Source organism: Pseudophryne corroboree, chromosome 1, assembly GCF_028390025.1.
Source record: "Pseudophryne corroboree isolate aPseCor3 chromosome 1, aPseCor3.hap2, whole genome shotgun sequence".
NCBI classification, from domain to species: domain Eukaryota; kingdom Metazoa; phylum Chordata; class Amphibia; order Anura; family Myobatrachidae; genus Pseudophryne; species Pseudophryne corroboree.
Genome location: NC_086444.1, coordinates 404,400,637 through 404,426,944, shown reverse-complemented (window position 1 = coordinate 404,426,944; position 26,308 = coordinate 404,400,637).

The window sequence follows — 26,308 nt, the reverse complement described above, 5'->3', positions numbered from 1 at the left end:
GTTGGCCAAGGGTCAAGAGGGTGTGAGAGTAAAGAAAGCAATGATAGGTGATCTAGAGACACCGTCTATGAGTATAAAGGGTCTCACAAATACAGGAAAAGTTAGGCTGCTTCCTCAGAATCACATGATTTTTTTTAGATCTCTGCGGGAAGAAAATAATATTAATCAACTTTATTTAAATTATTATTACTTTATTAGTTTATTCTAATAACTTCGGTACCATTCAGCTGTGGTCAAACAAAAGATTAAAAGTTCTCACAGTTAAGCAGTTTATGTAACATTCAAGCTATCCTGTAGGAGCGGCCTTGTGTTTTGTGTTCCTGTAGTGATTACAGGCAACTTACTGAAGTAAAGTTACTGTTACAGGCCGATAGCCTCTGCCATCTTTCAGTCAGTTACTAGAATGATCGCTAGCTGAAAAGCTCTCTGTAAAACTGGATACTTAGGGATCTACAACTTGATCAACATTAAATCGGGATAAATAGAAGACTTTCCTGACCTCGTACATGAACTATGAATAACTAGTAGTGCCCTTCAGCCTCTGAAGCATTCAGCACTTTATTAATGATGTCCTAAGGGACTCTATGGAGCAGACACTGCATATGTGCATCTGAAACCTTTTACCTCTGCTCCTATTCTCTTCCATCCTTTTCTAGAATTGCCATTTGTGGTTGAAGTTTATACATCTGACTCTGCTTTGGAAGCTGTCACTCCCCAGTGGATTGGGCATAAAATGATAACAAATATAATTGTGCCTATTAATTGTTAGAGATGATATCAACAGAAAGAAATGATGATGTACAAAACAAAGGGTTATTGAAACAAATTATGCCTTCTCCAAAAAGGAGTCATGTTCTTGAAAAAGAGCTTCTTTCAATAAATCTTCTTACACATCAGAATTTGGAGTGTATCAGAGCAGACAAGAGATTGTCACTTAACAAACAAAATTGCTTTTCACTTCACAATTTTCTTATTGATTATTCGCCATTGTCTTGGACAAGGCAAGGCTGTGCTTGCTGCAGCTATCTTCTAACTCTTCTCAAGACACTGACATTGTTACTATCTTTCTTGTAGGAACACCTTTTAGGAGTGACTCTTACGTTTCTGATTTCCTACCATCTAAGAGTATAACCCAATATTATGTCATCCTAAGCAAAACAACTACCTAACTTTGCATAACAGTTACTGGGCCTATGTGCACTTATCGTTCATGGAATGTTTAATGGCCACAACTCCATACTTATCCTCCTGGATCTTATACACACTTCACTCTATTGGCCTTTGTGGTACAGATCTTTCCTGCATCATTTCATATCATAGCCTCTATGGCACATTCTCCTTGACTCTCTTTTTATTTTCGGGTACCACAAAGGTATTTTCTTAGCCTTTTGTTTTTCTCACGGTAACAAATCTTCTCTTGGTGAACGAATTCGCTCCATTGTCTATCTATAATGTCAATGACTTAATTACGTCAACTGTCCAGTGCTGTAATACTAATAATAATAATAGTAGTAATGGTAAAACCAGTGAGAATGGAAGAACTATGATTAGGTCATAATTCCAAGCTTGCAGGCCAGCCTAGGAACCGTATATCTCTGTTAGGGTTCGGTATGCTATTCCGGTCATCGGTATGCCAGCGGTCACATGACCAACACTAGCATCCAAACATTGAAGATCCCGAGGGCGGAGGGGTTAAGTATAGCCCTCTAGTGCCTAACCCCCCCCCCCCATTGTGCCTAATCCTAACACCACCACCTCCGCCCCTCGGACACTTACCCTAAAAGTCTCCCCGATACTTACCTTCAGGATGTCAGCGGTTGGTCTTCTGTCACCGGTCTTCTGAGTGGAGTCGGGATTCCAACATTGGTCACATGACCGCCGGCATCCTGTCCATCGGGATGCTGAACACATCCCCTCTGTTGCTACTCTCATGTTCCTTTTGGTGGCCTAATTAATTTATGATGCCCTCAAGTATGCTAATTCCTGAATAACTTGTTCTCAGAAGAAGACTCGCCATGCTGCTCCGATGGGTATGATTCAGCCCTTCCATATACATTAATGACCCTAGTGGTCTATCTCCATGTATTTTCTTTTTGAACTTTTGAATTGCAGAGAAAATGCTAGTGGTTGTTGAACAGTTTACTAAAATTGCTCTTTTCATTCCCACTAGCGTCTCTGTACTGTTGAACAAGCAGCTGATTGGTGATCCAAGAAGTGTTTAGTCTCCATGGCATCCCTGCTGAAGTGTTTTCTGATCTAGGAGTTCAATTTAGTTTAGCTTAAGGTTCCCATGCACCCTGTGTGTCTCCTTTTATTACACAGCTGCGCTGCTAGAAGAATGTATGTCAGTAATGCCTACAAGTTTTATATATCATATAAAATAACTGCTACTTTATATAAAATTCATACTAATGAAACAAATCTCTATGGCTGTTTTCTGTCCAGTTTACATACTGTATACTGAGTACTCACAATAATAAAAAAAAACTTCATGAAACTATATTATCTTAAGTCAGACATAAAATCATTTTAAGGTTGTAGCTCTAATTTCTTTGTAACGTAGACTAAAGCTTTGCAAATACCACTGAGTTAACAGCAGGTATAGATCTGTAATAGCCCTTGCCTTTTCTTAAATAGGTAGCAATTGCTTGTGCCACTGCCAATGAGTAAATAATATCACCCTTCAAAACATCTCTGTATTGGATTGCTTGAATTATTTCATATATTTCACTGGGAAACACAGTCACTTACAGAGTTGCTGGCAGTTTATGTTCACACACATACATAGAATGTTGTTGATACCTTAAATAGACGGAGTATCACAGCGGTGTCGGTGTGTAGTTAGAAAGACGTTGCTGGTCTTTAGCATGCAGCTACTTCATTTCTCCAGCAAAATAAGTACTGTAGGTTCAATATGATATGCTGCTACCTTGTAATAATAAAGCCATTCTATTAAAATGATCAACACTTATTGGGTGGAATTCAATTGTTTGAAAAGTCGGTTGGGTGTCTGTTTTTTCCTGTCTATTAGATAGGAAAAACCAGACACCCAACTGACTTTTCAAACAATTGAATACCCCCCAGAGTATTGCCGATCATAGAGTGATTTTGGGGTAATGCTGCCCATACACCTAAAGATTTATTGTCAGATCTGGACATTTGTAATGAAAACCTGGTAATAGATGAGCGGAAATTACAGTTGGCCACGGAGAGCAGTCACGGGGAGCCACGCCGAAATCAGCACCGCAAAAGAAGGAAGCCATGAGCTGCTACTGGAAGTTCTGCTCCGTCGTGCCCGGCAAGCCAGCATTGCTGAAATTGGAAATTCCTACCTCACACCACAGTGGTTAATCCTCAGAGAGACTGTACTGCTTTATCAACACCACTGCGAAAAAAGAGCTGAAGCATTCATTAGAAAAAAAAATTATGATTTCTTTTTATTTTATTCTATCTTTATTTCATTTTTATTTATTTATATTTTTCTCTACTTTTATTTCCTCTATCATTTGCATTTGTGTCCATATTCATTATACCCTTCTGCACAATATACAAACCCATTTAGCGCTCGTTATCAGTTATGCTGAACCAGACATCTATCTTTGACATTTTTAACTGAGCTGGCCAAAACACTTTCAAGCGCAGCACACTGGGCCTACTGTAATTCAGACCCGATCGTAGATGTGCTAAACTTAGCACATCTACGATCAGTCACACAGACATGCAGGAGGACGCCCAGCACAGGGCTAGTCTGCCCCGCACGTCAGGCCCGATTCCCCCGCACAAGTACAAAAGCATTGCACAGCGGCGATCCCTCAATCCCCGGGATTGGAGCTTCCATTCCCGGGATTGAATCCCGTCTGTTTTTGGCCCTAAATCCCGGGATTCCGCCGATCCCGATCCCAGGATTGACCTCCCTACTCTTATTCCTGTAATGGTATCCTTCCACTGAATGCACCCTTATGCACGGCATCCAAACTGCATCCCCCCACCCCCGCGGGACACTGCGGCCCACGGGTGGGACAGTGTCCTAATAGCGGGGCTCTCCCGCTGGAATCAGGACAGTTAGGAGGTATGCAACTGCAGTACTTTTTAGGCACTAGTGTAGCATAGGGGCTCCGCTCATGCTTTCCAGGTGTCGGGCCATTGGCCAGAAAATAAAGGTATATCTGTCCATCATGAGGGTAGAGACCAATGACGTGCGGTGGGGTGAGGCAGAGCCTTTCCTGTCACACTAACGTATACGCCAGAGTTTTGACTACATAAAGTATATGAAAAATACAAAGAATATATTAGAAATATAGTCTTTGTATTATTCTAATCATTCTTATAGTCAAAACTCTGGAGTAAAAAGTCTATGGCAGGTGAGCCAGTGCCTCACCTTACTGCACATCTCTGATCAAAACTCACCAAATTTCCAGAAGTACATACTGCTGCACCTGTGAACCACATGAACCCTTTGGCTCATATATTGTGTGTACTGTAAATCTGGCTTTAATACTAGCCAGTGCCTCCTGAGCCATTTACCTCACTGCACGTCCCTGGTATAAACTGCATCTTAACAACATACAGGGCCGGTTCTAGACCTTGTGGCGCCCAGGGCGAAAGTTTCAGTTATGACCTCTATTGTCTGTCTGAAAATGGAGCTGGCTGCAGCAGGCGCCCACACTGGCCACGATGCTGTAGTCAGAGTGCGGGATGCGGGGGTGCGGGTGGGCGCCTGTGGGGTGACTGTGGCTGCGCCCGCGGGCCCCAGCGCCCCGAGCACCTGCCCTGCTCCCCCGTGCCTAGATCTGCTCCTGACAACATATACTATACTTGATTATAGCAAAAAGACTGAGGCCATTACTCCATGTACCAACATATACAGGAACTGTTCATACTGTGTACAATTTGTAAACATTTATATATATTACATATGTGAAGACCAGAATACATTCCACATGTTTGATTGATCCCCGTCTCCCTACCTCAGTCTAAACATTTTTTATTCTGTTTATTTAATTCTGTTGTATGATCATCTTTTATGTACTCCTATATACTGCACTATTATCTCATGCATGTGTTAGTACTGTACCTTTGTGTGTCATTAAAAAAAAATTACAGTAAAATGGTAAAAGGGAGCATCAGCTAAAAGGCTTATTGGATTGTTTTCTTTAAAGAAAACACTTTTATTCCTGTATTTCTAAAAGTTTTCTTGGTCTGGAATTCCAGCCTGCATATTTTGTTTTTTCTGCCTCTCATGCCTGGAAACACATTTAGATGCTGACTGATGGTATGCCTTGTTCAGCAAATCTCTTGACTTTAATGTATTAAAGCAAAAACCGCCATCAAATTTTATATTTGTGCAAAGCTGAAATATAATTACACTTCGTCATTATTCATTTGGAAAACTACTTCCAAGTTTTTCTAAAAATAAATATTGCAACTTTAAATTACAGTTAATTTTGCAGAACATGATATATTTCTATTATAGATTACCCATAGTTTTATGAAAAAAGTATATGTGCCTTCAAAGGTTTTACATGACATGCAGATCACAATTTTACTTCAAAATCATGTTAGTATACTAATAGTACGAGGGGCATGCAATACGTTTCCGGATGCACAAAAAGTATTCTATTTACAAAGTGAACTTTTCAATTTAATAACATACACTCAAAGCAATTGGCCTAGTTCCGAAGCAGGTATGTCTTCTAAATACTTCCGGTGACTTAAAATGAATGTGACGCATCTTGCGCTTGATTTGTGGGAACACACATAAGTCACAGGGGGCCAGGTCTGGACGATGCAGCGTATGACCGAACTCCTGGATGCATCTATGGGTCAGAAAATCCACCTTCCCTGGACTTGTGGGCTGGTGCATTGTTGTGATGGAGAAGGGCACCATGAGCGTAAATTCTTGGATGGCACCTGAAAATGGCTTCCAGCACTTGTGGATGGCATTGGTTGGATTACCAGTCCCCAGTGACTGTGCACTGCTGCATGAGTGGTATAGCAGCTACATGACCAATCTTGGCTACAAAAACAGCCACCATCTCCTTGGCCATGTTGCGCTCACTTCGGAACTTCTGTGGCAGCACACCTTCAACTGGGGTTCACTGGGCTGACTGTTGTTTGGACTTGAAACTGTAGATCCAGGATTCATCGCCACTGATGATCTCTCAAACAGAGTTTGATTGACTGCCATCAAACCTGGCCTGCATGTTGTGCTACAAAGTCACCCGAGCCTCCTTCTGCTCTTGAGTCAGCTGCTGGGGCACCCAGCATGCAGAAATCTTGCTTAGGCCAAGCTTTTCATGGAGTACAATGCATGAGACTGAACAATGCAGAAGAGCTGAAGGCCGCTATTGAAGCATCCTGGTCCTCCATAACAGCTCAGCAGTGCCACAGGTTGACAGAATCCATGTCACGCTGCATTGTGGCAGTAATTCATGCAAAAGGGGCCCAAACCAAGTACTGAGTACATATGCATGATTATACTTTTCAGACGGACAATATTTCTGTTTTTAAAATCCTTTTTTATTGATTTTATGTAATATTCTAATTTTCTGAGATTGGGATTTGGGGTTTTCTTAAACTGTAAACCACAATCATCAAAATTATAACAAATAAAGGCTTGAAATATCTCACTTTGCATGTAATGAGTCTATATAATATATTAGTTTCACCTTTTAAGTTGAATTACTGAAATAAATGAACTTTTGCACGATATTCTAATTTTCTGAGTTTTACCTGTACATATGCACTGCACAGCCGGAAACTTATTGAACACCCCTCATATGTTAACACACAGGTTCTCAAACTCGGTCCTCAGGACCCCACACAGTGCATGTTTTGCAGGTCTACTCACAGAATCACAAGTGAAATAATTAGTCCCACCTGTGGACCTTTTAAAATGTGTCAGTGAGTAATTAATACACCTGTGCACTTGCTGAGTTACCTGCAAAACATGCACTGTGTGGGGTCCTGAGGACCAAGTTTGAGAACCCCTGTGTTAACATACAAATGGTATTGTCTCTGTTATTTGAATAAACACGATATTTAAGTGTGACATGAAATTCAAGCAAAAGTTCAATAGAGCAAATTGGATTGTATTAATTCTGCAATTCACCTGATCACATAGTTAATAAATTATCACTCTGCTGGAAATATAAAAATCGGAGATACTGCAGCTGCTCATTAAAAAACTATTATTAAAATTACTTATTCTGCTTTTGGGTAGTAGATGTACGGATTTAATTTTAATTACATTATTGTAACTAGTTATATAACATGTTCTCTGCCATTATCCCATAACTGCCTTAAATCTAGGTATATTCTTAATTAAAGTGCCCACTAGTTTAAGCGTACATTTTATAAAGGGAACCTTAAAAGAGGCTACATGCAGGGTACCATCAGGGGAGTATGGAAGCTACTCATTTATGGAGTCTAAACAGACAGGAGGCCTCACAGCACTGATAATCCATTTGTGTAGGCAGGCCCCCTGTGTAGGCAGGACTTAAATCAGGCACATGGGTTGTCTGCCCCAGGTCCTGCTGCCTTATGGAGCTTTTATGGGGTCTTGACTAGTGATGTGCACCGGACATTTTTCGGGTTTTGTGTTTTGGTTTTGGATTCGGTTCCGCGGCCGTGTTTTGGATTCGGACGCGTTTTGACAAAACCTCCCTGAAATTTTTTTGCCGGATTCGGGTGTGTTTTGGATTCGGGTGTTTTTTTACAAAAACACCTCAAAAACAGCTTAAATCATAGAATTTGGGGGTCATTTTGATCCCATAGTATTATTAACCTCAATAACCATAATGTCCACACATTTCCAGTCTATTCTGAACACCTCACACCTCACAATATTATTTTTAGTCCTAAAATTTGCACCGAGGTTGCTGGATGACTAAGCTAAGCGACCCAAGTGGCCGACACAAACACCTGGCCCATCTAGGAGTGGCACTGCAGTGTCAGACAGGATGGCACTTCAAAAAAATAGTCCCCAAACAGCACATGATGCAAAGAAAAAAAGAGGTGCAATGAGGTAGCTGTGTGACTAAGCTAAGCGACCCAAGTGGCCGACACAAAGGCCGACACAAACACCTGGCCCATCTAGGAGTGGCACTGCAGTGTCAGACAGGATGGCACTTCAAAAAAATAGTCCCCAAACAGCACATGATGCAAAGAAAAAAAGAGGCGCAATGAGGTAGCTGTGTGACTAAGCTAAGCAACCCAAGTGGCCGACACAAACACCTGGCCCATCTAGGAGTGGCACTGCAGTGTCAGACAGGATGGCACTTCAAAAAAATAGTCCCCAAACAGCACATGATGCAAAGAAAAAAAGAGGTGCACCAAGGTCGCTGGATGGCTAAGCTAAGCGACACAAGTGGCCGACACAAACACCTGGCCCATCTAGGAGTGGCACTGCAGTGTCAGGCAGGATGGCACTTCAAAAAAATAGTCCCCAAACAGCACATGATGCAAAGAAAAATGAAAGAAAAAAGAGGTGCAAGATGGAATTGTCCTTGGGCCCTCCCACCAACCCTTATGTTGTATAAACAGGACATGCACACTTTAACAAACCCATCATTTCAGCGACAGGGTCTGCCACACAACTGTGACTGAAATGACTGGTTGGTTTGGGCCCCCACCAAAAAAGAAGCAATCAATCTCTCCTAGCACAAACGGACTCTACAGAGGCAAGATGTCCACCTCCTCCTCATCGTCCGATTCCTCACCCCTTTCACTGTATACATCCCCCTCCTCACAGATCATTAATTCGTCCCCACTGGAATCCACCATCTCAGGTCCCTGTGTACTTTCTGGAGGCAATTGCTGGTGAATGTCTCCACGGAGGAATTGATTATAATTCATTTTGATGAACATCACCTTCTCCACATTTTCTGGAAGTAACCTCGTACGCCGATTGCTGACAAGGTGAGCGGCTGCACTAAACACTCTTTCGGAGTACACACTGGAGGGTGGGCAACTTAGGTAAAATAAAGCCAGTTTCTGCAAGGGCCTCCAAATTGCCTCTTTTTCCTGCCAGTATATGTACGGACTGTCTGACGTGCCTACTTGAATGCGGTCACTCATATAATCCTCCACCATTCTTTCAATGGTGACAGAATCATATGCAGTGACAGTAGACGACATGTCAGTAATCGTTGGCAGGTCCTTCAGTCCGGACCAGATGTCAGCACTCGCTCCAGACTGCCCTGCATCACCGCCAGCGGGTGGGCTCGGAATTCTTAGCCTTTTCCTCGCACCCCCAGTTGCGGGAGAATGTGAAGGAGGAGCTGTTGACGGGTCACGTTCCGCTTGACTTGACAATTTTCTCACCAGCAGGTCTTTGAACCTCTGCAGACTTGTGTCTGCTGGAAAGAGAGATCCAACGTAGGTTTTAAATCTAGGATCGAGCACAGTGGCCAAAATGTAGTGCTCTGATTTCAACAGATTGACCACCCGTGAATCCTGGTTAAGCGAATTAAGGGCTCCATACACAAGTCCCACATGCCTAGCCGAATCGCTCTGTTTTAGCTCCTCCTTCAATGTCTCCAGCTTCTTCTGCAAAAGCCTGAAGAGGGGAATGACCTGACTCAGGCTGGCAGTGTCTGAACTGACTTCACGTGTGGCAAGTTCAAAGGGTTGCAGAACCTTGCACAACGTTGAAATCATTCTCCACTGCGCTTGAGTCAGGTGCATTCCCCCTCCTTTGCCTGTTTCGTAGGCAGATGTACAGGCTTGAATGGCCTTTTGCTGCTCCTCCATCCTCTGAAGCATATAGAGGGTTGAATTCCACCTCGTTACCACCTCTTGCTTCAGATGATGGCAGGGCAGGTTCAGGACTGTTTGCTGGTGCTCCAGTCTTCGGCACGCGGTGGCTGAATGCCGAAAGTGGCCCGCAATTCTTCGGACCACTGACAGCATCTCTTGCACGCCCCTGTCGTTTTTTAAATAATTCTGCACCAGCAAATTCAATGTATGTGCAAAACATGGGACGTGCTGGAATTTGCCCACATGTAATGCACGCATAATATTGGTGGCGTTGTCCGATGTCACAAATCCCCAGGAGAGTCCATTTGGGGTAAGCCATTCTGCGATGATGTTCCTCAGTTTCCGTAAGAGGTTGTCAGCTGTGTGCCTCCCTTGGAAAGCGGTGATACAAAGCGTAGCCTGCCTAGGAACAAGTTGGCGTTTGCGATATGCTGCTACTGGTGTCGCCGCTGTTGTTGCTGCTGGAGGCAATACATCTACCTAGTGGGCTGTCACAGTCATATAGTCCTGAGTCTGCCCTGCTCCACTTGTCCACATGTCCATGGTTAAGTGGACATTGGGTACAACTGCATTTTTTAGGACACTGGTGACTCTTTTTCTGACGTCTGTGTACATTCTCGGTATCGCCTGCCTAGAGAAGTGGAACCTAGATGGTATTTGGTACCGGGGACACACTAACTCAATAAATTCTCTAATTCCCTGTGAATTAATGGTGGATACCGGACACACGTTTAACACCACCCAGGCAGCCAAGGCCTGAGTTATATGCTTTGCAGCAGGATGACTGCTGTGATATTTTATCTTCCTTGCAAAGGACTGTTGGACAGTCAATTGCTTACTGGAAGTAGTACAAGTGGTCTTCCGACTTCCCCTCTGGTATGACGATCGACTCCCAGCAGCAACAACAGCAGCGCCAGCAGCAGTAGGCATTACACTCAAGGATGCATCGGAGGAATCCCAGGCAGGAGAGGACTCGTCAGACTTGACAGTGACATGCCCTGCAGGACTATTGGCTTTCCTGTGTAAGGAGGAAATTGACACTGAGGGAGTTGGTGGTGTGGTTTGCAGGAGCTTGGTTACAAGAGGAAGGGATTTAGTGGTCAGTGGACTGCTTCCGCTGTCATCCAAAGTTTTTGAACTTGTCAATGACTTGTGATGAATGCGCTCCAGGTGACGTATAAGGGAGTATGTTCCGAGGTGGTTAACGTCCTTACCCCTACTTATTACAGCTTGACAAAGGCAACACACGGCTTGACAAATGTTGTCCGCATTTCTGTTAAAATAATTCCACATCGACGAGGTGATTTTTTTTGTAATTTGACCAGGCATGTCAATGGCCATATTCATCCCACGGACAGCAGGTGTCTCCCCGGGTGCCTGACTTAAGCAAACCACCTCACCATCAGAATCCTCCTTGTCAATTTCCTCCTCAGCGCTAGCAACACCCATGTCCTCATCCTGGTGTACATCAACAGTGACATCTTCAATTTGACTATCAGGAACTGGACTGCGGGTGCTCCTTCCAGCACTTGCAGGGGGCGTGCAAATGATGGAAGGCGCCACCTCTTCCCGTCCAGTGTTGGGAAGGTCAGACATCGCAGCCGACACAATTGGACTCTCCTTGGAGATTTGTGATTTAGAAGAATGCACAGTTCTTTGCTGTGCTTTTGCCAGCTTAAGTCTTTTCATTTTTCTAGCGAGAGGATGAGTGCTTCCATCCTTATGTGAAGCTGAACCACTAGCCATGAACATAGGCCAGGGCCTCAGCCATTCCTTGCCACTCCGTGTTGTAAATGACATATTGGCAAGTTTACGCTTCTCCTCAGACGCTTTTAATTTTGATTTTTGGGTCATTTTACTGAACTTTTGTGTTTTGGATTTTACATGCTCTGTACTATGACATTGGGCATCGGCCTTGGCAGACGACGTTGATGGCATTTCATCATCTCGGCCATGACTAGTGGCAGCAGCTTCAGCACGAGGTGGAAGTGGATCTTGATCTTTCCCTATTTTACCCTCCACATTTTTGTTCTCTATTTTTTAATGTGTGGAATTATATGCCAGTATCAATAGCAATGGCCTACTACTATATATACTGCTCACAACTGAAATGCACCACAGGTATGGATGGATAGTATACTTGACGACACAGAGGTAGATAGAGCAGTGGCCTACTGTACCGTACTGCTATATATTATATACTGGTGGTCAGCAAACTGTGCAAAACTGAAATGCACCACAGGTATGGATGGATAGTATACTTGACGACACAGAGGTAGGTAGAGCAGTGGCCTAATGTACCGTACTGCTATATATTATATACTGGTGGTCAGCAAACTGTGCAAAACTGAAATGCACCACAGGTATGGAGGGATAGTATACTTGACGACACAGAGGTAGGTAGAGCAGTGGCCTACTGTACCGTACTGCTATATATTATATACTGGTGGTCAGCAAACTGTGCAAAACTGAAATGCACCACAGGTATGGATGGATAGTATACTTGACGACACAGAGGTAGGTAGAGCAGTGGCCTACTTTACCGTACTGCTATATATCATATACTGGTGGTCAGCAAACTGTGCAAAACTGAAATGCACCACAGGTATGGATGGATAGTATACTTGACAACACAGAGGTAGGTAGAGCAGTGGCCTTCTGTACCATACTCCTATATATTATATACTGGTGGTCAGCAAAATTATGCACTGTACTCCTACTATATACTACAATGCAGCACAGATATGGAGCGTTTTTCAGGCAGAGAACGTATAATACTGGTGGTCACTGGTCAGCAAAACTCTGCACTGTACTCCTCCTATATAATACTGCTGGTCCCCAGTCCCCACAATAAAGCAGTGTGAGCACAGATATATGCAGCACACTGAGCACAGATATGGAGCATTTTTCAGGCAGAGAACGTATAATACTGGTGGTCACTGGTCAGCAAATCTCTGCACTGTACTCCTCCTATAATACTGCTGGTCCCCAGAATAAAGATATTTGCAGTCCCCTGAAAGTTCTGAAACAAAGTGAGAGGACGCCAGCCACGTCCTCTCACTATCATTTCCAATGCACGAGTGAAAAATGGCGGCAACGCGCGGCTCCTTATATAGAATCCGAATCTCGCGTGAATCCGACAGCGGGATGATGATGTTCGGGCGCGCTCGGGTTAACCGAGCAATACTGGAGTATCCGAGTATGCCTCGGACCCGTGTAAAATGGGTGAAGTTCGGGGGGGTTCGGATTCCGGGGAACCGAACCCGCTCATCACTAGTCTGGACCACCTCAAATTCCTACTTAGGCAGTGTTCCCATCCAGCTATCCTTTTCTGTTCTACTACTCTCTCTGCTTCTATTAGCCAACTCATTAAAACCACTTAACTGACGATTTTTCCCTTCAAAAGCGTTAAAACATTGTTTTTTTTAAATTTATTTTATTTAATCAAGTTGAAAAAGTATTTTTTTAAATATTTAAACATTATATTATGCACATCTGCAGAACGGATCTCCTCGCCAAAAACGGGGGGACAGGGTTCATGAAACGCAGTTTCATGAAATCTGACCATGCCAGTTAAGTGGTTTTAAATAGTAATATTGGCACACAGAATGTACCAAGCTATGTTTCTGCTCCCCCAGCACCGTCACCCATTAGTTCCTCTACCCACTTCCCAATCTGTCCCCTATCCCTTTCCCATCTGTGCCCATGCCCCCTCTCTCTCTTTGAATCAAGCATGCATGAATGTCAGATGTCCAATGTTATGTGGGGATTTGGGCAGATGTGTACTGGCCCCACAATTTCCTGGGGCAGCCATGGATCATGGAGCACTAGCAGCAAAATAAAAAATCGATGAAGTGCAAACTGTAAAATGCTAACTAATAGGGATAGAAAATGGAATTAATGTCATATAAACCTATCTGTGAATTCATTTCTAAGATGCTGATTTGTCAAAAATTGGTAAAAAAAAAGATAACATTAGTGGAGATTCAGACCAACCACAGTGAATGGAACTTAAACAGGCCAATCAGCAACCATCATCAAATGGCTCTTCTTTTTATCCTCATTAATGAAGCTTATCACCCTTTAGAAACTTTGGACCTGATGCAGAGTTGCACACGGTTGAGAGAACGCACATTGGTGGTCATTCCGAGTTGTTCGCTTGTTGCCGATTTTCGCTATGCTGCGATTTGTTGCTAAATGCGCATGCTATGCAGCGCGCATGCACTAAGTTATTTAACTAAAAACTTAGCAGTTTTGCTGTTGTTCATGCGGCGCTTTTCAGTCGCACTGCTGAACGGTGAGTGAGTGATTGACAGAAAAGGGGCATTTCTGGGTGGTAACTGAGCGTTTTCCGGGAGTGTGCTAAAAAACGCAGGCATGTCAGGGAAAAACGCGGGAGTGTCTGGAGAAACGGGGGAGTGGCTGGCCAAACGCAGGGCGTGTTTGTGACGTCAAACCAGGAACTAAACGGACTGAGCTGATCGCAATCTAGGAGTAGGTCTGGAGCTACTCAGAAACTGCAAGAAAATATTTAGTAGCAATTCTGCTAATCTTTCGTTCGCTATTCTGCTATGCTCAGATACACTCCCAGAGGGCGACGGCCTAGCGTTTGCAATGCTGCTAAAAGCAGCTAGCGAGCGAACAACTCGGAATGAGGGCCATTATTAGCAATATCGGAAAACTGCACAATCGCAGCTCAAATGAAATTCTTACTGTGCACACACGGAAAACAGAGTGCGATAGCATATGCATTTGTGTACTACATTGTTATTACTTCAGACGACTTCTGCTATCCATGGGCGGTTCACGTTGGAGACTGGGAGGTGACCTAAAAAAGATGAGGTGTCATGAGTGTGATTTGGGAGTGTAATTGCGTGTTTTGGCATACGGCTGTGATCTCCGTCGCAGCACACAGCTCAAGGAGTTAATATTGCAACCAATGGTGAAGAGATCAGATCCACCAGTGCGCTTGAGCAATGTTCAGATGAAAAGTGTGGGTGTCACAGGGTTTGCTCAGTCCATGACACAGATGTACACAAGGGTAATGCTTACACTGGTATTTGCATATTTTCGCATTTGAGAATCCATGAGTAATCACCGCTGAGTGAGGTCCTTATTGTACCTGGATTTTACTAGGGAAGATGTGTGTGAATGTTCTCTGCATTGTGTCTGTTAGTGCCACAGACTATTATTTATACATAGCCATTTGCTTCACTGCAGTGTAAACAGTATTGTCTGTTTATCATTTCCTTTTTTTAATAATGATATATTTTACACCCATACTACAATAAACTGAAAATGGTATTCTGTTTTCGTCATTAGCTGAGCAGAAATCATCTGCAGGATGCACACCACTGCATGCGGTGATGCACCAGTGTTCTGTTTACATCATCACATTTCCTATAAACCAGTATCACAATAGCAAAATACTAACCAAGCAATATATGATTTCATTGGGGGTCATTCTGAGTTGATCGCTCGCTAGCAGTTTTTAGCAGCCATGCAAACGCATAGTCGCCGCCCACGGGGGAGTGTATTTTCGCTTTGCAGGAGTGCGAACGCCTGTGCAGCAGAGCGCCTGCAAACACATTTTGTGCAAAACAAGACCAGCCCTGTAGTTACTTATCCTGTGCGATGATTGCTGCGACGAGTGACATAGTAATGACGTAAGATACCCGCCCAGCAAACGCTCAGCAACGCCTGCGTTTTTCCAACCACTCAAAGAAAACGGTCAGTTGACACCCAGAAAGACCCTCATCCTGTCAATCTCCTTGTAATTGGCTGTGCGTTTGGAATCATCGCTAGAACCAGTGCAAAATCACAAAGGACTTCGTACCTGTACGAAGCGTGTGCGCATTGCGGTGCATACGTATGTGCAGATTAGCCTTTTTTTCACTGAACGCTACGCAGCGAACAACGGCAGCTAGCGATCAACTTGGAATGACCCCCATAGAGTATACAGGCCACGTTCCACAAATGTATAACTATACACAGCAAGCTTTATTTTACATTAAACAGCAAAACCATCTCCAAAAGTTCCATAAAGGATATAAATCCCATTATAGGGGATATCCAATTAGCCCCGGTAATTTACCGGGGCTAATTGTCCCGCTGGGGGCTAGCTAATTAGCCCCGATAAGCCACGGCACGCGCCAGCTTATCAGGGATTTTGTTTCACCTCTGGCAGGCGAAGCAGAATCCCCGTAAACAGCCCGTTTTCGTCCGAAAATGGGGCTGTTTCACACGAAAACACACAGGTTTCACTGAGCCTGTGTGTTTTCGGGACAAGGGTTTTTTTTTTACAGGCGATCCATCTGGATAGCCTGTAAAAAAATCTTCGAAACATCGGAAAAAAGTCTGGAAAATGTCAGTTTTTTCGGACCCAATGTATTTTAGGGGATAATTGGATATCCCCCTATATATCACTATCATATGTCAAATTGGCGATGTTGGTGAACCATACTTTCAATGTCAGTAGACATCTTATATACTATTTTGTCCCAAAAATGTTATCTTAATTCACCTGTTATAGGTCAGTGCACCTGTTGCACAAGGCAGCTGAGCTATTATATCATGCTCTATAGGGGGGAGCTCTGAATATGATTTAGGTGCACATAGAATATTGGCAACTACTGTAATTACTAGATCACATACAGAATGCAATGCGACTCACACCATATCAGGGCACAGGTAACTGGCAGCATATATGATTAGAGCTTGTTATGCACAAGGACGATAATTATATGCCTTGACTGCAACTAATTATTGTTTGAGATGGTGGTCATGTTATTGGCATTTTGCATGACCTTTTGTTGTAATACTGTTCTATTCTAGGTTATGTATTACCATTGTGATTGTGTGACTGCTCAGTGCATTTGTATACATGTTATTAAATGCTGCCTTCCACACTACACAAATACACATAAGCAACAGCAGTTCTGTAACACACACTACATAGACACTGTTCATTTACAGATATTGTATATTAATATAGAATCATATAAATGTATGTTTTGAAGGCGAAGGTTCCCTCATACCTTTGTGTGGGAAAGTCTATTTACTAGTACTACTGCAATACCTGTTCTGTTACCGCCATCTCAGTATGATGATAACAGAATAAAATGAGTTTGGAAATGCATTATTATTTTAATAAAGCATTTTCTTTAAAGTGAGGACTTTTTTTATTTTAACACATTCAAATTATTATTATTATTATTATTATTATTATTATTATTATTATTATTATTATTATATTTTTTGGATAAATATTTTTTTCAATATTTAAAAGGTTTTACATTTTTTAAAATAGATGTTATCTATTTTAAAGCATACGATCTACCTTTAACTGGAAGTCCAAGTCTAGGCTTTTCTTCCACTATACATGGGCCAGCGATGCAACATATGCAAGCACACCCAGCAAAGTCTTATAGGCCCTACACACTGGCCGATATTCTGAAAGATATGAACGATCTCGTTCATAAATGAACGAGAACTCGTTCATATCTTTCAGTGTGGAGACTCCAGCGATGAACGATGCGCGGCCCCGCGCTCGTTCATCGCTGGTCTCCCGTCGGCTGTGCATGCAGGCCAATATGGACGATCTCGTCCATATTTGCCTGCACTTCAATGCAGCCGCGTGACGGGGGGAGTGAAGAAACTTCACTCCCCCCGTCACTGCCCCCCCGCTGCCGGGTCGCTCGTCGGCCGTATCCGCCGTCGGGCAGCTCGGCGGCGGGTCGGCCAGTGAGTAGGGCCCTTTAGACCTGGAAACACGGCAATTAAAAAAAATAAATCAGTTTTATCGCTGATTATGAGAGCTCCTCCCAAGTCTTAATAGGAAACAGACGTTTGTAACATGCAGTATTTTATACAGAATTGATGGTGGGAGACTATGACATGGTGTATTTAAAAATAAAACCTATTCTACGGTATGTACTTACCAATTTGCATTTATAATTACAGCTTATTTGCGCATTATTTTGATGCCCCCTAAGAGGTCTGGTTACCATGGCCCTGTGGTAACAATTATTAGGTATCGCTGCAATTCACTATGCTGGGCCTCCTCTGAGAAGAACCTAGCAGAAATCCCACTTCTTAGCGAGGGTAGTCTATTACCAGCAGCCTAATGGGCAATTGATATGAACATGTGCCGGTTACATCACTGCATGCATACAGTGGTTTGACACGGAGGGAATCTAATGAAGCCTCTCTTGCTTAGCTTGTCCCCATTGGTGGGCATATCTAATGCCATCCTAACAGTTTCGCTGGAGATTTTGCTTTTCTCCAGATAGGCCCCTGAAGGAAATGTCCAACAAAGAATAGTTTTCTAGCTATATTCTTTCCTAAACAGGCCCTGGACACACACAGTTCAGGAGATAAGCTAGGCTTCAGTCACCTGATGTTTTACTATTCACACTGCTTCAGCACCCTGCCTTCTGCTGATATACTGTACTGTAACAAACAGGTCAACTTCAACTGTAATTATCACTTCCTGTAGGATACCGCAGTTACCCTGACTTCTGTGATAAACTGCTTTCTCTGTCACTCATTTTTTAAAATGTCACTGTTGAAAGAAAAGAAGAGGCACAGAACTATGGTATGGGGTTGAACTAGATATATTTTCTGGTATGAGAGTATCCCTGGCATAGGACCCCCATGCAATCTGTGTGTGCTGGGGAGGTGGGGGTCTTTCCTGTCATTCCAGGGTAGACAGTTTTATGTGAAGCTTCCAAATACAAAACATTATGAGCAGTGTAACAGGCAGGAATGAATCCTAGTAAAAGGTCAGATAAGTAGAAATAAAGGGACAATCCGGTGAGCCTACAATGAGGCTTGTGTCCTGGATCTTTATTAAGGAGATAAAGGTTGCCTGAAAGCAGTTTTTATTGAACACTATTAATTATCCCCTGTGTTTGCTTTTCCGCTCATTAGTTAAATACCTATAACTAGGCCCTATCTCTCCCGGCACCTGATGTTTTGCTATTCACACTGCTCTGCTCTTATCTATGATTGCTGTTTGTACTCACTGTGGGTTCATACATAGACGTGCCGTTCTGTGCCTGGCATTTCCATTCAGGGCTTCTCTCCGCATAATCCTCCAGTTATACAAAAGACAGAGCTTTTAAATACTTGTCGTCAGCATGCTCTCTAGGACCACATGCTATACCCCTATAACATGTAGTACATTTAACCCTTCTGAAGACTAGGCATATCTTCAGAGCAAAGGTGTTAAAGAGGTTATTTACTCTAATAGAAAACCACTGATTGCAAAACTAAAGGACTAAATATAGGTCTTAACACATCCATAATGATAAGCAAATTAGGAGCTTACCTGTGAAAACTCAAATGCTAAAATGAAGCAACTATACCATTCAGCATCATACTTGCAAAATATTATTTGGAATTCAGTTTTGAAAAGTAAATCTCACATCTTTGTTTTATATATCTCACTCTCTGCCATGTACTGTATAAGTATTAAATAATGGTCCGAGATCAGTATATATTACCTATGGTCGGGATGCCGACCATCAGTATACAGACAGCGGCATCCCTGCTGTCAGCATGCCGGCAGCTGGGCAAGCGCAGAGAGTCCCGTTGCAAGCTCGGTGGCTCGCCGCGCTCGCCACAGGTTCGGTTTCCAATCTATGGGTGTCGTGGGCACCCACTACTTGGAATAGCCCCTGTGGGCAGGGATTCCGGCTGGCAGCATTGTCAGCTGTCGGGATTCTGGCATTGGTATCCTGACTGTCGGGATCCCGACTGCCGGCAATTTAACTGCATCTCCCGATATCACAATGTGATAAGGATGTTGTATTTTCTGGCACAATGATAATGATTCTGACATGATCATTACTGAACAAAGGTGCCACCAGGGCCAGATTATCCCCAAAGTGCTGCAGCTGGCCGCCTGGAGGGAAAGGAGGGGGGGGGGGGGTAGATTATGCAAACCCACAAAGGCACACTTCTGCACTGCTAGAGCCAACACAGCAATAGTAGGCAGAAGAGAAGTGTCACCGGGGAGGGGGCATCAGGGTGCTACCTGATCAAAGGGAAATAAGCTGATACAGTGCAAATGCTGCACCTCTGACCTGTCCTCTGAGTCCTCCTGTACACCTCTGCTCCATCTCCTGCTACCTTTAGTTGGCTGTTTGTCTGATCTTCCTTTCCCTGTCCCTAGTGTGTATATCTTATGTGTGTTCTCTCTCCCCCCCCCCCCCCCCCCGTGCCGTCCCGTCCCCCCAGTGTGTCTCTGGATCATCTTTTGAGATGTTCTCTCTTTTTACTCCTTTGCTTGTTTCCCATTACTCCTCTTATTATGTATCCCTCCCCCAAATACCCTCGCTATTCACCTTTCCCCTGTGCCCCCAATCAGCGCAATTTCCCTTGTGCCCTACCACACACTTCCTTTCCCTTGTGCCCCCACCACACACCTTCCCCTGTGCCTTCCCACCACAGACCTTTCCCCTGTGCTCCCCACCACACACCTTTCCCCTGATCCTCCCACCACTCACCTCTCCCTTGTTCCCTAACACAATTTTCCACTGTGCACCCCAACCACACACATTTCTCCCTAACCCACCATTCCTCTATCCCACCACACACATTTCCCCTGTTCCCCCATCACACACATTTTCCCTGTGCCTCCAACCACACATTTACTTTCCCTTGTTCCCTTTAAACATATTTTATACACTTTTTTTTTTTACATTCCCACTATGAAAATGATATCCCAAATACTGCCTTGAAACAATATTAAGTTAATCTTACAGTTTCAGGCAAATGAATTAAAAATCTTTCTGTTAAAAGAGACCCTTAAGGTATATGTAACAGTATACGTGTTCCATAAACTGGCACTATCTCTTCTCAACAATGTAGATTTAATTTAAAGCAGCAATCATTTAAATGTCAAATAGTTGCTGAGCTTTCACACAGCTACGATACATATGTCCCACACTATCCAGTTTATCATGAACAGCAGGGCCATAGCTAGGTGTGTGCGGAGTGTGCCACTGCACATAGCACTGCAGGATAGTGGGTGCTGTTGGTAGCAATTGTCAATTATCTGTTTTAATTACTTTCACTTGTAGCTTACCCCCTTGTTGAAGCCCTGCATCTCCTGACCTGTCTCCTTCCCAGGGCAGCGATCAGAAATTGTGGGTCCCGGTCTGCCAAAATAGGCTGGGCCCCTACTACCCCCCCTGCGACAACACACAACACTTAACGTTTTGGGTACCGGTTGCCAGTCCCGGGACAAGGCTGCAGGACATCAGGTGACGTCCCTAGGTACAACCATAGTAGGCCAGAAGCCAGTGATGTGCAGTGATGTCAGTGGCTGGGAAGGCACACATGGGATGAGTCTGGGGCAGCGGTCGAAGTGGAAATTTTGAAGTGGGGGTATGGAAAAGTAAAGGTTGTAAGAATGCTCCAGAAAAGGGGGCATGGCCTCCAGTGTAGTTTACCACACCATATACCCCTTATACACATTATGCACCACAATAGTAGGACCCCTTACTACTGCCCCTTTCACATTATACCACACAGTATAAGCTGAAATTCACATTATACCACACAGTATGAGCCAAAATCCACATTATAGCACACGGAATGAGCCAAAATTCACATTATAGCACACGGTATGAGCCGAAATTCACATTATAGTACACGGAATGAGCTGAAATTCACAGTATAGCACACAGAATGAGCCAAAATTCACATTATAACACATGGTGTGAGCCGAAATTAACATTAAAGCACATGGAATGAGACAAAATTCAGGGAGAGTGACAGCAGGGACCGGGAGAGTGACAGAGAGACAGGGAGAGTGACAGCAGGGACATGGAAAGTGCCAGCAGGGACATAGGGACAGAGAGAGTGACAGAGAGAGGGACAGCAAGGGCATACATTAGGGACTAGGGAGAGTCAAAGGCAGCAGGGTAAGATTACCTGTTTAGCAGCGGCGGTGGTCTGCGGTGCGATGGATGAGGAGGCTGTGGTAGGTGCTGGGTGGAGGAGGCTGTGGGCCTCGGAGATAGTGCGGAGGAGGAGGCTGTAGGAGTGCAGAGAAGGGCTGAGGGCGGCGGCGGGGCGGCAGAGGAGGCTGAGGGCGGCTGCAGCGGATCAGAGACCAGTGTCGCAAATGGGGGGAGGAGTTAGGAAGTGTGAGATGACAGAGCAGAAGAGGGAACCTGTATGGGGGAGTGGGGGGGGGGTTGAAGGTGCTGCGAATGGGGGAAGGAGTTAGAAAGTGTGAGGTGACAGAGCAGGAGAGGGAACCTGTGTGGGGGAGGTGTCGGGTGCTATAAAAATAAAGGAACGCTGTGGCCCTGTCCTGTATGCTGTAAAAATACAGGGGTGCTGTAAAATTAAAGGAACACTGTGGTCCTGTCCTGTATGCTGTAAAAATAAAAGAATGGCGTGGCCCTGTCGGGTGCTGTAAAAATAAACGAATGCTGTGGCCCTGTTGGGTGCTGTAAAAATAAAGGAATGCTGTGGCCCTGTCCTGTATGCTGTAAAAATACATGGGTGCTGTAAAAATAAAGGAACGCTGTGGCCCTGTCCTGTACGCTGTAAAAATGCAGGGGTGCTGTAAAATAAAGGGGCACTGTTTTGTTTGCTGTAAAAATAAAGGGGCACTGTTCTGTGTGCTGTAATAATAAAGGGGCACTGTCCTGTGAAACGGAGAACAAAAATTTGGAGGAAAAAATAGTGAAAGATCAGGAACCACTTCCTAGTACTAGTGCTAAAGCTGCTGCCACCAGTCATGACACTGACAATGCAATTCCATCAACGTCGTCTGCCAAGGCTGATGCCCAGTGTCATAGAGGGCATGTAAAATCCAAGAAACAAACATTAATAACCAAAAAAAAAATAAAAAATTATCTGATGAGAAACGTAAAATTGGCAATATGACATTCACGACACGAAGTGGCAAGGAAAGGCTAAGGCCTTGGCCTATGTTCATGACTGGTGGTTCAGCTTCTCATGAAGATGGAAGCCCTCCTCCCTCAGAAAAAATAAAAAAAATAAAGCTTGCTAAAGCACAGGAAATAACTGTGCGTTCAGAGATATCACAAATCCACAAGGAGAGTCTAAGTGTGTCCGCGGTTGCGCGGTCTGGGCCTGACCTTCACAACAATGTATGGGAAGAGGAGGCTCCTACCACCATTTGCACGCTTCCTGCAAGTGCTGGTAGGAGCACCACCAGTCCATTTACTGAGATTGAGAATGTCACTGTAGAAGTACACCAGGATGAGGAGGATATGGGTGTAGCTGGCGCTGCGGAGTCAGATGACGATGAGGATCCTGATGGTGATGTGGTTTGTTTGAATAAGGCACCATTGGAGACAGTTGTTGGCCATGGGATGAGAAAGCCCATTGTCATGCCTGGGCAAAATAACAAAAAAGCCACCTCTTCAGTGTGGAATTATTTCTCCTCAAATCCAGACAACAGGTGTCAAGCCATCTGTTGCCTTTGTCAATCCATAATAAGTAGGGGTAAGGACGTTAACCACCTAGGAACATCCTCCCTTATACGTCACCTGCAGCGCATTCATCAATGTCAAGTTCAGAAACTTTGGGTAATAGCGTAAGCAGCCCACTGACACCTAAATGATGTGGTTTTGTTTGAACATTATTTCTCTGTGAGGATGAGAATATAAACACTGAAGAGGGGGGGGGGGGGGAATCTGAGGATGAGGACGACATCTTGCCACTGTAGAGCCAGTTTGTGCAAGGAGAGCTTAATTGCTTCTTTTTTGGTGGGGGCCCAAACAAACCAATTGTTTCAGCCACAGTCGTGTGGCAGACCCTGTCACTGAAATGATTGGTCTGTTTAAGTGTGCATATCCTGTTTATACAACATAAGGGTGGGTGGGAGGGCTCAAGGACATTTCCATCTTGCATCTCTTTTCTTTCTTTACATTATGTGATCTTTGGGGCCTAGTTTTAAAACTGCTATCCTGTCTGCCACTGCAGTGCCACTCCTAGATGGGTTAGGTGTTTGTGCCGCCCACTTGTGTCGCTTAGCTTAGTCATCCAGCTACCTCGGTGCACCTCTTTTTTTTCTTTGCATTATGTGCTCTTTAGGGCCTAGTTTTTAAAACTGCCATCCTGTCTGACACTGCAGTGCCACTCCTAGATGGGCCAGGTGATTGTGCTGCCCACTTTTGTCACTTAGCTTAGTCATCCAGCGACATCTGTGAAACCTTTTGGCCTAAAACAATATTGTGAGGTGTGAGGTGTTCAGAATAGACTGGAAATGAGTGGAAATTAATGTTACTGAGGTTAATAATACCGTAGGATCAAAATTACCCTCAACTTATGTGATTTTAGCTGTTTTTATGGGTTTTTTCCCCAAAAATCATCCAGATCCAAAACCAAAACACAAAGGGTGGTTTTGGCAAAACCAATCCAGATCCAAAACACGAGCATGGAGCCAGAACCAAAACCAAAACACAAAACACGAAAACAGGCCGCCGCACATCTCTATTTAAACCCTCGTCGTGTTTTGGTTTGCAAAACCACCCTCAAGTGTTTTGAATTCAGTTTGGGATTTGGTTTTGGATCGGGTTGTTATTAACATCAATAATAATTTCTAGTCATTTCCAATCGATTTTGCCTACCTCACCATACACTCTCCTGAGAGATATGGCACCTGAAATCACAATGGAGGGGCTTACATACTGTACAATGCAAAACCCTAAATTCAGTTTTTAAATCCAAGTTGTAAACTTGAATGAAGACCCAACTTGGGACTCGGGGGGTAATTCAGATCTGATCGCTAGCAAGCGATTTTTGCACTGCTGCGATCAGATAGTCACCGCCTACAGGTGGAGTGTATTTTAACTGTGCAAGTGTGCGAACGCATGTGTAGCAGAGCTGTACAAACAGATTTTGTGCAGTCTCTGTGCAGCCCAGGACTTACTCAACCGCTGCGATCACATCAGCCTGTCTGGGAGCAGAATTGATGTCGGGAACCCTCACTGCAAACACATGGACACGCTTGCGTTTTTCCAGACACTCCCTGAAAACGGTCAGTTGACACCCACAAACGCCTTCTTCCTGTCAGTCTCCTTGCGATCGCCCTTGCGAACGGATCCGTCGCACAAACCCATCTCTGAGTGGCGATCCACTTTGTATCCGTGCGACGCGACTGTGCATTCCGGTGCATACGCATTCGCAGTTTGGACCTGATCGCCCGCTGTGTGAAAACGCACATCAGCGATCAGGTCTGAATTACCCCCTTGGTCCACTCAGATCCACAAAAGTGATCCGAGATGGGACTTGGCTCTACTTAGATCCCCAAAGTTTGGGTGTGTTTGCTTTTTAACAAAACCAAACCGCTCATCTCTAATACAGTAAGGACCTGATTCAGAGTTGGACGTGGTGCAGATATGTGTGCAGTTGACAATGATTTTTTTGTACTATGCATTCATCCAAGTCACACCACGCATGCATCCAGATTTTCTGAGTACAAAGATGCAGCACAGAATTGAATGCAGGATCTGACAATTTTAGTAGAGGTTTCTGGTGGGTAACAAGGAGGTGGCAAAGCAGAAATAAGCATGTCACTGAAAGCGACTGCATTCAAAGATGCACAGCCGCTCACACGCCATACTGCAAATGATGCAGGCAAGTCTCCCGATTTCAGGTGTCCCCCCTGCCCGGCCGCCCACATAGCGAGTAAAGTGGGCAGTCGGGGCAGGCGATGACGCGATTCTTGTTGAATCGCGTCATCATAGCCACGCCCCCTGCTGTATAATGCCGGTATTAGCGGCATTACACAGTGGGGGGGGGGGGACGTGGATTACATGACGCAATCCCGCAGTCCCATTCCGCCTCTGGCCCACCCCCTCTGCATGTCACATCACTGCCCGCCCCCTGCTGAGCCGACCTGGCTGCTCTCTCCCGGAGAGAGCAGCTATAAAGTCGGCAAGTATGCTTAAGACACTGCAAGTGAGAGTCTCAGTTGTTTAAAAATTAGACATGACATTAACATAAAGATGCAGACGCAACTGCAACAAAACTCGTAGCTGTGGCCGAGTCTGCATCTATATCTGAATCAGGCCTCATATGCTCATGGGTGTTGAATATTAGATCTACACTAAAGAGGTCTACAGTCAATTGGTCTACCACTAATGGTAGATGTGCATTAGATCGACAGGGTCAAAATGTCAGCAGAATAGGTACACAGTAAAAAAAAATCGACAGAGTCAAAAGGTCTGCGTGGAAATGGTCGACACAAAAAAGGTAGGCACAATTTTTTTTAGAGATGTGCACCGGACACTTTTCGGGTTTTGTGTTTTGATTTGGATCGGGATCTCCTTTCATGTTTTGGATCTGGGTTGGTTTTGCAAAACCACCCTTTCGGGTTTTTGTTTTGGATCTGTATTTTTTTGGAAAAAAAACCCATAAAAACAGGTAAAATCAAACAATTTGTGTTTTTTCTTTGTTCCTACAGTATTATTAACCTCAATTACATTAATTTCCTGTCAATTTTGACCACCTCACTGCTCACAATATTGTTCACCAACATCAGGACTAATTCAGA